At 43.1% G+C, this 13,646-nt stretch overlaps 1 long non-coding RNA gene across 1 annotated transcript; it reads left to right on the top strand.

Annotated features, from left to right (window-relative positions):
* The first annotated feature begins 2,701 nt into the window (after positions 1-2,701).
* Positions 2,702-8,674, top strand: LOC147344820 (uncharacterized). Its single transcript, XR_015154337.1, has 2 exons — positions 2,702-2,815; positions 5,248-8,674. It is a non-coding gene; the product is annotated as an uncharacterized LOC147344820 (long non-coding RNA).
* Positions 8,675-13,646: the final 4,972 nt, after the last annotated feature.

Here is a 13,646-nt window from a genome sequence, read left to right as displayed (position 1 = left end):
AGAGGAGGGGGAGGGTCGCTCTAGACTGCTCGGAGGCTGCGCTTCTCTTTGGCACTTCCGGAGGCGGAGTCCGCCAGCGAGGACAGGGCGGGCCCCGGATGAGGGCCCCGGATGAGGGCCCCGGATGAGGGCCCCGGATGAGGGCCCCGGATGAGGGCCCCGGATGAGGGCCCCGGCTCATTTCCTAGGCTTTTACATGTCCTGCTGCCGGTCTCACCCTCCTGCTGACCTTGACTGGCCACTCTAGCCAGTACACAATAGTGACCGCAGCCGACCCGGATTTGGGAAGGCGCCCCCGCTGGCCCATCCCTGGCTCCAGCCAACCCTCAAGACTCATCGCAGGATGGTGGCCCTTGCGCTTGGGAGTGGGTGGGTATGAGGAATGAGGACGAATGGCCCACCTAGTGGTCCGACTTCCATGAATCAGCCGGTAGGGAGCTAGCAAGGGTACAAACCACGCTGATTAAAGCCAGTGTTGAAGGCGCCTTGGTGATATGAGGACCTCAGAAAATCCTAGGACTGAAACATAACACGGTTCTTGGGGGGAGGTAGGGGCACTGAGCAAGCTGGAGTGGGAGAGAGAGACTGGGAAAGTGTTGTGTTCCTGATGGAAAGGGCTGTGCAGCAAGGATGGATAGAGCAGGAGCATGTGAACAGGCAGTCCCAGGGCTGGCACAAAAGCCCCTGGGGCATTGTAATCTCCTGGATCCTTAGGGAATGTGATGTCCTGTGGTTGAGCTAGGTCCACCAGGAACTGGCAAGTTTCCTAGAGAATATAAACAGTGATTTGAAAGGGACTTTAGATACTTTTCCTTTGTTTAGGCTCACAAATCAGGTATTACCCTTTAATGATGTTTGGCATTTCCAATTAAAAATAAGAAAAATCAAGTGTGACAGTCTCCGTGCTTTTTCAAACTACATGAGCCTCTGGAATACTCTTATATGCCTTCCCTTTCTTCCTTGAGTATTTCAGGGATCTAAAACAACTTTCTATGACATAGTCTTTCTAGCCTACAGTATTTGTCACAATGGAGTCAGCATCATAGATAGGAAATTCATTGTTTTTTAAAAAATAAAGCACTGCTTAGTCAATTGCTTGTTGGACAGCTCCAGTTGAAAACTTTTTGTGTGTTGAACAAAACTATACCTCCTGTTGATGTCTGTTGTTCCTATTGAGATCTCTGAGACACATTACTTCCTGCTTGTCATTAACAACTTAGTAAGAACTAGGTCGTTTGCCCAATGGGCAACAAGTCAAACACTGAGAAAGTGAGGTTTGCAGCTGAGAGTTTATCCACAAGACAGCCGAGTGAGGACATAGGAGAACAAATCTCAGATCTACCTCCCTGTAGGTGAAGGGCATGAGATTTTTATGGGATAAAGAAGCAGAGGTCTTAGGTGTGGGGAAAAGTGAGGTAATCAGTGTTCTACACAGGCCTATCAGTTACAGGGTTCATAATGGGATGCATGTTACCAAATACAAGCACTTAGGGACTTCCCTAGTGGTCCCGTGGTTAAGACTCCTTGCTCCCAATGCAGGGGGCCTGGGTTCGATTCCTGGTCAGAGAACTAGATCTCACATACCACAGCCAAGAGTTCAAATGGCACAACTAAAGATCCCAAAAGCTGCAACTACGATTTGGAGCAGACAAATAAAAAAGTTTTTTTAGGTGAATAGTAAAAGATGTAATTTCTGTGATTGCATTTGACAGCCAAAATGCCTCAAATTGTAATTCCACTATTATCACTCAGAAAACTCCCTGGATACATTAGCCAAGCTCAGAATCTTATAACTATTTAGTATTGGAAAGAATAATTGCTCCCCAATGAACAAATATTTGAAAATACCATCGACTGAAAAAAATGCACAACTTAAAAGTTGGGATTTATGTTTCATTTGATGGACAAAACTGGGGACTTAAAGCCTGGAAAACAGCCTCTCAGGTGACTCTGAGGGACTGCTCTAAAGATGTTAGGAAGAAGCCAGATTATGTAGGACTTTGCAACAAAAACCAGATAGCCAGAACATCAAAATACTGTTAATTAAAACCAGATATCTCACATTAATGATTTTAGTGCCTTTCTATATGTGAGAAGATGCAGGAGTCTGGACTCTGAAATCATTACTTTGATATGCACCTTAACTTTCCAAGGCCACCTTAATTTTTGTCCATCCCAAATCCCCTCAGGGTGCACAGTTGGGGGTGGCTGCTGTGGCGGCAGGTTTGCTGGCCACACCTTCTTTTGTTCACTGCTCTGGCAAGCAACCTTTTGCGCCACGACCATTCAAGCAGCAATACCCAATCACGGTACCCAGAGAAGCAACCACTTTGGTTTTGAGAAACCACTCATCCTCAACTTCACTTTGATCTGTCTACATTTTTGCTTCAGTTCCTCTGCCATAGATACAGACACACGATCACTATTACTGTTTGATAATACCTAGAATTATTACGATACCTGCCATCAATAAGAAAAAGAACTGTGTAAGTTTCTGAACAGGAAGTACTGAGTGAAACTTAACCCCTGTTTTCCCCGCCGGGAAAAATTGAGCTTAGAAAAGACATCCCCAAAGCCCGAACCATGAATTGGGGAACAAGGACCAAAGTCCTCCGTTTTTCCTAGCGAGGACCACCCCCCGTACCCCCCGCAAAGCGCAGCGCAGACCCGGAAGGCAGGTGTTGACGCACTTCCGGCTTTTGTGACACTCTGGGTTCTGGCGAACGGAGGGACTGGGAACGGGTCCACTGCCCTTTGATCCCCAGAGTCACCTCCCTTTTCTATCCCAGCACCCCGGGCTTCTCCGGGGTTCACGGTGAGAGGCGGGTCCGGCCGGGGCGGAGGGGCGGGGACGTAGGTGGACGTGTAAAACCGTGTTCCGTGATCCCGCTCACCACGCGAGTCTCCGAACGGGGTGGAGGGTCGTGTCCCTGTCCTTGGTCCCAGCCTCCGCCGTAGGAAGTGCCGTCTCCCTGCAGAGACAGCCGCGGATCCTTGGTTTCTGCATTGGGATGAGATACCTATGGGTCCGAGAGGCGGCAGCCTGCGTGCCCCGTCCTCGTCCCTGGTTTTCACCCCCAAGGGGTCGGGGACCAATGACTCTAGTCTAATTTCTGTGCTCCCGGGCTTACCCCATTTCCTTTCCTTCTGGCGAGGGTTTTTTTCCCTGGTGATCTCGAGGTGTAAAATGAGGAAGACCCCAGAGGCTACCAAGATCCACGTTTTGTTTTGTTGTTTAGCGGACAAGTTTGTTAAGCCTCGTGTTTACAGATCATACATACACTTCACCCTCTTCCTTTCAGTTTCTGAAGTTTCTGAAGGCTTTTTAAAAGGAGTGATTTCTGATAGAACACCAGGTGAATTTTTCAGTTGTGGGAGGAAAATGTGCTTGACTTGGAGGGCTGAGTAATGAAGGGAGTTTGTGGTGGTGCAGTGGAAAATGCGTTGGGTCACTTGAAGACTGGTCACCACCAGCCTTTCTCTGCCACCGATTTGCAGGATGCTTGGAGAAGGCAATGGCAACCCACTCCAGTACTCTTGCCTGGAAAATCCCATGGACGGAGGAGCCTGGTATGCTGCAGTCCATGGGGTCGCTAGGAGTCGGACACGACTGAGGGACTTCACTTTCACTCTTCACTTTTAGGCACTGGAGAAGGAAATGGCAACCCACTCCAGTGTTCTTGCCTGGAGAATCCCAGGGACGGCGGAGCCTGGTGGGCTGCCTTCTATGGGGTCGCACAGAGTCGGACACGACTGAAGCGACTTAGCAGCAGCAGCAGCAGCTTAGACAAACACGAATTCTGGTATTGATCCTAAATAAAATAAACTGTCTCCAAGGGCCCACCCAACTAGGACATTCATTGATAAAGGGAAGTTAACTGAAAAATCCAGCTTGACCAAACCTAATGCCCCATCTCCATTTCCTGAAGCACCACCAGTATGCACAAAAGCACTGTTACTAATGAGAGACACTTAAGTGGCAGAGGACCAAAGAAAACACTTGTACAGGCCTGTGCTAAACAGATCATTTGCAATCAATAAGTTATGGAGAATGCATTGTAAGCAAATCAATGAAACCTTAATATTTGCTGGAGAAATAGGTTGGTTACACACTGTGGTGGGAGACATATAAATAACTTACCATGGACACATAATTTATTTTTCTATTTTAAACCTGTGCTTCTGTAACATTCCTCCTATTCTTACTCAGATATTTTCTAAATAACCTGACAATATAATGGAATCTCTTTAATTTCTAAATGACAAGCCCTTCCAAGTATTGAAATGCCATGCCTATAATGAATTTGTTGAACATTCTACAAATAGGCAAAAAATGTTGACATTATATTCACTTAAACAAATATTTTAAAAAATATCTCCTGGTTGCAAGTAACTATGTTAAGGGCAACTTCAAGAAATGCAAAATAAAGCCCAGTCTTTCTGCTGCTTCTTGCCTAGAATACGAGCAGGGAAACACTCCAGGAAGGCCTGACCAGGTCCTGATCTCGGCCCTGTATCTTTTGAGTTTCCCTTGCTTGTAGTCTTCGTTTTGATTCACTGGGAGGGAAGGCCTCTAGGAATGTGTTATTCCACATACCCCACTTTTAAATCTTTGATCCTATCTCAAAAACCAAGATTTCTTTTCCTTGATCTTAAAATACCGGAAATAAGATTTTTCAGATGATAGATCACTAAAACTGAAAGTGAACACAGAAAGTATAATAGTTGGAGGATGAAGAGCAGCAACACAGATGATGACAGAAAATATAAATGCTATGAGGTGACTATCAGGAAAGTTGAATGGGTTTCAGTACTTCTTTTTAAATAAATAAACATTTTAATTTTTTTCCTCTGTGCTCCAGTGGTGGTCTTGAACACCAAACTTTGGTGATCACTTTGTAAGACTGACTAGATGGCAGTGTAGCGGCATAGTTAGGACCCTGAGCTTCAGACTTGGGTTTGAGTACTGGATCCACTACACTATGTTGTTAGACACATTATTTAATCTTTCTCAGCTTTTAAAATAGGAATAATAACTGTGCTTCATTAGGTTTCCATGAGAATTAAATGAGCTGTGTATGCAAGGTACCAAAACTGCCTGGTACACAGCTAACATGAATACCAGTTATTCAGCATTGACATGTCACACCACTGGATTTCATGAATTGTCTTCACGGATGAGGTGTTAGCCCCATAGCAATACAATATTACCTTTTAATACTGCTATTAAATTTTTCAACCCTGCAGGATAGCAAAAATGGAGCTCATAAAACATGTAGGACAAAAAGGAAAGTCCTGCAGACAGACCCTATTTGGATTAAGTGACCCAGTTCTTTGAACCTGAACAATGACTGCTGAATCCAGGAATGCTGCAAATTTGTCTCCTAAAGATACCCGAGAGATGGAAGGCATAGTGATAGTAAAAGTGGAGGAGGAAGGGACAGATGATGAAGAAGACCGTTTTCCAACACAAAGAAGTAACACAGAGTTATCACCCCAATTTCTTAGTCGTTCCACAACTATGAACGAGAGAGCCTTGTTATCATCATATTTAGTGGCATATCGAGTGGCAAAAGAAAAAATGGCTCATACAGCTGCTGAAAAAATTATTCTCCCAGCATGTATGGATATGGTACGTACCATCTTTGACGATAAATCAGCTGACAAATTAAGAACTATACCTCTTAGTGATAATACAATATCTCGTCGAATCTGTACTATTGCAAAACATTTAGAAGCAATGCTTATGACACGGCTACAGTCTGGTATCGATTTTGCAATCCAACTCGATGAGAGCACTGATACGGCTAGTGGTCCCACACTCTTGGTATATGTCAGATATATGTGGCAAGATGATTTTATAGAAGATCTGTTGTGTTGTTTAAATTTAAATTCACAGGTAACCGGATTAGATGTATTCACTGAATTAGATAAGTGTGTTGTTGGTCGATATAAATTAAACTGGAGAAACTGTAAAGGAATCTCAAGTGATGGAGCAGCAAATATGACTGGGAAACATAGCAGACTTCTTGAAAACTTGTTAGAAGCCACCCACAACAACGCTCTTTGGAATCATTGTTTTATTCACAGAGAAGCTTTGGTATCCAAAGAAATTCCGCCGAGCCTAATGGACGTGTTGAAAAATGCAGTGAAAATTGTTAATTTTAGTAAAGGAAGCTCATTGAATAGCCGACTTCTTGAAATATTTTGTTCAGAGATTGGAGAGAACCATACCCACTTACTATTTCATACAGAAGTTCGTTGGTTGTCTCAAGGAAAAGTATTGAGCAGAGTATATGAACTCAGGCATGAGATTTACATTTTTCTCATTGAAAAGCAATCTCATTTGGCAAATATTTTTGAAGATGATGTTTGGGTATCAAAATTGGCATACTTAAGTGATATTTTTGGCATTTTAAATGAATTAAGTTTGAAACTACAAGGGAAAAACAATCATATATTTCAGTATCTTGAACACATTCGAGGATTCCAAAAGATGTTATTGTTATGGCAAACTAGACTTAAAAGTAATCGTCCTAGCTACTATATGTTCCCTACATTGTTGCAACACATCGAAGAGAACATTATTAATGAAGAATGCTTAAAGGTAATAAAATCAGAGATATTAATACACCTCACTTCTTTGTCTCAAACCTTTCATCATTACTTTCCAGAAGAGAAATTTGCATCATTAAAGGAAAATATCTGGATAAAAGATCCATTTGCTTTTCAAACCCCAGAATCAATCATTGAGTTAAATTTGGTGCCTGAAGAAGAGAATGAATTATTGCAGCTCAGTTCGTCATTCACGCTGAGGAATTATTACAAGACATTAAGTTTATCAGCATTCTGGATTAAGATTAAAGAGGAATTTCCACTGCTAAGTAGAAAGAGTATATTGCCATTATTACCATTCACATCTACCTATTTGTGTGAACTAGGATTTTCGATCTTGACACGATTAAAAACAAAAAAAAGAAATAGGCTTAATAGCGCACCTGACATGCGTGTGGCCTTATCCTCGTGTGTGCCTGACTGGAGCGAACTGATGAACAGGCAAGCACACCCATCACATTAAATACTATCTTTATGAACTCAGGTTTCTGTACTTTCATAGGTATCCTTTGTGTATTGTATTTAAGTATTAATAAGATTGTGATTGGGATTTACTAGGTTTCATTTTCCTATATAGTAAGTATTGCTCTTTGACATTGTTTGTTACATGAATGTATGTGTATGCAGGATAATGATGTAAAATATATTTCTACGAATTACCATCAATTTTTTAAAATAGTGCTCTTAACACTCTTAGTTTTACACTCAAATCTGTCACCTTGTCTACTGCTGCTGCCTTGCTTCTTGTAGGCAAAGCCCCTTTCAGGTTCAGTTTCTCACCATCTATGTGCCTATGTGCTCTTCCTTGTCTGATTTTTGTTTATTGGCTGCATTGGGGTGTTTTTTTGGGTAGTGCCACAGAGATTGTGAGATTGTAGTTCCCTAACCAGGGATCAAACTCAGGTCTCCTGCCTTACAAGGCAGATTCTTAACCACTGAATGACCAGGGAAGTCACAGTTCGTTTTTGCTATTATTTTCTGTTTTAAAAAATTCAGCTTTATTGAGATATGATTTACTTCTAGTAAAATTCACCCCTTTTGGTATATGGTTTGTTGAGTCTTGACAGAGGTATACAATTGTGGAACCACCCCTACAATCAAGATATAAAACATATCCTTCATCCCCAAAAGATCTTTCATGGCTTTGTTGTCAGTCCTTCTCTTGTACTACTGATGGTTTTGTCTTTTCCAGAACGTCATGTATTTGGCTTTTTTCTCTTAGCATAATGCTTTTGCAATCTATCCATATTATCGTATGCATTGGTAGTTTAATAGTGACTAATGTACCATTGTATGTATGTGTATCAATTAGCTTATCAATTCTTCAGTTGATAGACATTTAGTTTTTTCAAATTTTTTATTTGTTTTTTATGAACAAAGCTGCTATAAATATTTGTATACAGGAATTTGTGTGGACATATTTCTTTGGTAACAGCTAGCAGTGGGATTATTGGCTCATATGGTAAATATACATTTAATTTTATGCATTTTCTCCAGCAGTGTGTGAAATTTATAGTTCCTCTATATCTGAGTCAGCATTTTGTATTGTCAGGTTTCTATTTTAGCTATTGTATTAAGTTTAATAGTATCTCATTATAGCATTAATTTCCATTTCCCTAATGGACAATCATTTGAGCATCTTTTCACATATTTATGGCTGTGCATGTCTTCCTTTGGTGAAGTTCAAATCTGTTGCACATTTTAAAAATTCAAGTGTCTTATGAATAAGAATTATTTTTATATATTGTTTTCAAATGATCACACCCGTGTTTTACAAATGTTTTCTCCCAGTCTGTGGCTTCTCTTTTCATTTTCTTAACAGTGTTTGAAGAGCAAAATTTTAAAATTTTGATCAACTTCAGTTATCAAGTTTTTTTCTTATATGGTTCATTCTTTGTGTGTTCTGCCTAAGAAATCTTTGCCTAATCCACGGTCACAAATTTCTGTTTTCATCCAACTGTTTTATAGAAGTTTTAGATTTTACGTTTAGGTCTATAATGCATTTTGAGATGATCTTTGTAAATGGCTAAAGGAGATTAAAGAGACATGACAAATGCAATGTATTACTTTGGCTTGAATCTTTCACTAGGAAAAAAAAAAAGCTATAAAGGACATAATTAAGTCCATTGTCAAAATGGACGCCCACCCCCAGGGACCTAACAGAGGTCTGCTGGCTTTACATCAAGATCCCAGTCAAGTCTGGTAAACGCAAATAGGGGCGGGGCATCCAGTAAACACACAGGCCTGGCGCTCCTCCCTCCCACTGCCCTCTGCCTGCGCCCCCTCCCCTGGCCTCAAGGCAGGAATCACTGCTAAGGGCTGCCCAAAGCGCGGCCGGACCTACCTCACATGCACCCAACCTGGACTCACACAGAAGTGGTGGTGAGGTGCCTGGCCCTGGCTTGGAGGTCCTGAAATTGAGGATTTTTGACATGAGAGATGGATTACAGGTGAGTGATGGCAGAACGTCTAATGGACCTTCATATATATTTCACATGTATCTGTGAAATGCACCTTGAAGAGTGCCTCACATATAGGAAGTGCTACACACATGTCTGTGAAAGAAGTAGGAAAGGAAGAAAGAGAAGGAAGGATTATAAATGAGTGATTTCAACTAAATGAGGGGTTGTAGAGCAGAGGGAGGCAGAAGTAACCAAATAAGGCTTAACAGAAGAGCTGAACACAAGACTATAAAGTGAACATTCAGAACCGACCATATGAACATGGCCTATGAAAAGACTTTACTTATGGGTTGTTTAGACACAGTCACTCAAGCATCCCTTCTGCTGTCTTTGCCTTTGACCTCTCTAAAGTCCTGTATTCAGACATACTTGTGCTTCAGCCTAGCCTAATGTAATTGTTCCAACCATCCCCTGCTCCAGTGGCAAATCCCATTTCAAGACTAACACCTTTACTTCTTACTTTTTCCTTTAGATTCTAAGATGAAAGAAAAAAAGAATGAAAAGGCTTCAAGACAGAAAATGGTGGGGGGGGGGGGTGCGGGGAGTGAAACTTCCAGGACATTACTAGGAGAAACCAAACAGCATGCCAGTGATAATGGCAAGGCTGTGAAAATTCAGGCAATGAAGAAATGCTTAGAGAGACACCTGGGAAAATAACCCAGAAACAATATTTCTGTTGTCTTCATAAACAACACAGGGGAGAATGGGAAGGGTTCTGGCAGAGTCCCTGTGCCATCAGAAGACACAAGCCAGAGAGAAGCCCTACCAGTGTAAGGGATGTGAGGAAAGCTCTAGCCAGAGCAGACCTGGGAGTCCACAGCCAGGAGACACTCCAAGTGGGTGGTGAGTGCAAGAATAGCTTTCATCGTGATCATGCCTCATCATGCCCCACATGAGGGAGAGGCCACATCACTGCCTTGACTATCAGAAAACCTTTCATGCACCACCCAGAAGGTGCATCAGAAAATCCACACTAAAAAAAAAGCACAAAACGTAGTGGCAGTGGCAAAAGCTTCATACAGAGCTCAGTATTCTCATCACCACCAGTGACGGCAGTGAGGAGAAAGCCCAGTTCTTGCGGAGAATGTGGGAAAAGCTTCAGGTAAAGCTCACACCTGGATGAGCACCAGAGGAACCAATCATAGGAGAGACAGACCCTAGAGTGCAGCGTGTGTGACACAGCTTCCAACCTCAGGATAACTTTTGGCTGCACAGGAAAGAAACCCTGCAAATCCTGGATGTATGGCACCAGCTTACTTTTACACTACAGAACCTACCTGGGGGAGGAAACTCATCAGCGTCAGGCATAGAAGAGGTTTGGTCTTTTACCTGAGATACCAGAAAACTCACAGCTCCAGAATGGTTCAACAAGGAAAAAACCTGTACAATTAGATTACCTTGGTCATAAGAAACTACACCGCCCTACAAGGGGTGAGGGGAAGGGCTGACTACGAAGAGGGGGCCTGTGGAGCAGAAGGACCCGCCAGAGGAGGACAGGAGGACACAGGGCCGGGGGTGAGGGTCGAAGGTGAGGAGTGGGCTCTTTAGAATCCCAGGACCGGGGAGAGGATGCAGCCTCCCTGGGATCTGGGCAGCCGGCACTGCCCTCCAGGGGCCAAGATAGCGAGGCTGAGGGGGTGAATCTGATCTCAGGTGGCCTCAGCCTGCAGAGGCTTGGAGCAGGGTTTCAGCTCCTGAGGTCATGGAATGACAGAGCTGAATCCTGGCCACTAGACCAGTGGCTGGTGACAAGGCCCTGGGCCATTGGCTTTGCAGAAAAGAATGGCCACAAAGAGGGAAAGCAGTGAAACAAGTAGTGTTTATTAGGAGGAAAGAGTACAGTACATGCGGGTAGACTCACAGTGGGCTCAGAGACAGTCACACCCTTGTGTAGTTTAAATCACTTTTATGGGACATTTCTTCCAGTTTTTCTTTGGCCAATCATTTTCATTTGCCTGGTTCAGAGTCCTTATTTGGTGTATCTCAGGGTCTTCCCTCATGTTTACAGGCATCTCTCAGCCAAGATGGATTCCAGCAAAGAGGCCTATTGGTAGCTTGGCATCACTCCCCTTTTAACCTCCAAGGAACTTTCTAGTCAGAAAGTCTCCTTGACAAAGAGAATGAGATATATGTGGTCGCTTACCTTCTGTCTGGGCAGGTCCCAGCCTCCTCTCTCAATTGTCCTGCGATTCTCATCTTGCAGTACTGGTGCACGGGAAATGAATTCTCAACTGCTCACCCTGGGGTGGGGGGGTACCCATCTACCTACTGCCTCAAATCCACCCCTTGCAAGAGGACTTTACAGGGAGAGGCAGAGGTAGTAAAGAATTTAAAGCAGGAAAATGAGAAAGGCAGTGTTTTCCCCGGAATGAAGTCAGAAAATTCCAAGGGAACTTTGAAGTTTCTGAGCTATTTCAAAGGAAAAGCTATCTGACCTGTAACAGGGGTGTCTGGATTTACTTGGGGCAGGGGGCCAGATGCTGAGATTTTAGGTCCGCAGTGATTCCCACACCAGGATGGTGGAGGGAAGAAGGTGGACAGTGCAGCACAGATTTACACTAGAAGGGCATGTGATCCTAACTCTGAGCACTTTGTTTCAGGTCCCTAAAGAAACTGCGCATTCCCATGGAGTTGGAGCAGGTTCTTCCAGGGAGGGGCGGGGCAAGGAAAGCCCTGGTCTGAACTGGGAGCTCTGGGCCGGGACAGGGGAGGGTTCTTTCCTGTACATCTAAAGTGCTCATTTAAGCTCCTGGCTTGAACAGGTTTAAGATAAAAGCATACAATTCTGTGGGCCACTTATGTCTAAAACTAAGGTGTGACTTTGCCAACAAAGGTCTGTCTAGTCAAGGCTATGGTTTTTACAGTGGTCATGTATGAATGTGAGAGTTGGACTATAAAGAAAGCTGAGTGCCAAAGAATTGATGCTTTTGAACTGTGGTGTTGGAGAAGACTCTTGAGAGTCACTTGGACTGCAAGGAGATCCAACCAGTCCATCCTAAAGGAGATCAGTCCTGGGTGTTCATTGGAAGGACTGATGCTGAAGCTGAAACTCCAATACTTTGGCCACCTGATGCAAAGAGCTGACTCATTGGAAAAGACCCTGATGCTGGGAAAGATTGAAGATCTTCAGCTCCATCAGTATGGATGTCCAACTCAGATGCATACATGACTGCTGGAAAAATGATAGCTTTGACTAGACGGACCTTTGTCAGCAAAGTAATGTCTCTGCTTTTTAATATGCTGTCTAGGTTGTTCATAGCTTTTCTTCCAAGGAGCAAGTGTCTTTTAATCTCATGGCTGCAGTCACCATCTGCAGTGATTTTGGAACCCAAGAAAATAAAGTCTGTCACTGTTTCCATTGTTTCCCCATCTATTTGCCACGAAGTTATGGGACTGGATGCCATGATCTTCCTTTTTTGAATGTTGAGTTTTAAGCCAGCTTTATCACTCTCCTCTTTCACTTTCATCAAGAGGCTCTTTAGTTCTTCATTTTCTGCTGTAAGGGTGGTGTCATCTGCGTATCCGAGGTTATTGATATTTCTCCTAGCAATCTTGATTCCACTTTGTGCTTCATCCAGCCCGGCACTTCACATGATGTACTCTGCATGTAAGTTAAATAAGCAGGGTGACAGTATACAGCCTTGCCATACTGCTTTTCAAATTTGGAACCAGTTTGTTGTTCCATGTAGGGTTCTAACTGTTGCTTCTTGACCTACATATAGATTTCTCCAGAGGCACATAAAGTGGTCTGGTATTCTCATCTCTTGAAGAATTTTCCAATTTGTTGTGATCTACACAGTCAAAGGCTTTGACGTAATCAATAAAAGAAGTAGATGTTTTTCTGTAATTCTCTTGCTTTTTCTATGATCCAACGGATGTTGGCAATTTGATCTCTGGTTCTTCTGCCTTTTCTAAATTCAGCTTGAACATCTGGAAGTTCATGGTTTAGGTACCGTTGAAGCCTGGCTTGGAGAATTTTGAGCATTACTTTACTGTATGAGCATTAGCATACTGAGCGTATGAGATGAATGCAATTGTGCTGTAGTTTGAACTTTCTTTGAACATATGGAATCAAAGATTAATTAGTCGTACTATCAATTACAATTAATTACCACTAAGTCTTCTCTTTCTTTAAACAACAGCATTAAGTAGAAAAGTAAATTCCGGATAACATAATATCAGATGAATATTTTTATGCTAATAGCATATGTGTGTATTATTCATTATATTTAATTTTTTGTTTAATTTTTTTGCCTAGTCCAGGGTCGGCTCTCTAAAAAGTCATTCTGGACTCCCAAAAGGAGGGTTTAAAAATACCCAGCTACACAAAGGTTCACCCGTGGAGATCTTGCTACAATCTGTGGGAAAAGAAAGTGCTTGGGGTAACCAACCTGGAAATCACGTGGCCTAGACCACTCCATCTGCGGCGGCTGATTGGCTCCGACCAGAACGGCAGTTGCGAAGAGACGTGAGTGCCCCGCCCCCTTACTCGCAAACTCCCCGCGACCGGCCACAGCGCTTTCCCTGATCAGAGAGTTGTGAATCCTCCGAGCTTCCTAGAAGGTCCTC

Source organism: Bos grunniens, chromosome 25 (assembly GCF_055505025.1).
Source record: "Bos grunniens cultivar Pamir isolate PY7600 chromosome 25, Bosgru_T2T1.0, whole genome shotgun sequence".
In the NCBI taxonomy this organism is placed as follows: domain Eukaryota; kingdom Metazoa; phylum Chordata; class Mammalia; order Artiodactyla; family Bovidae; genus Bos; species Bos grunniens.
Note: the sequence above shows the minus strand (reverse complement) of the source record. Positions and strands in the feature narration are given on the sequence as shown.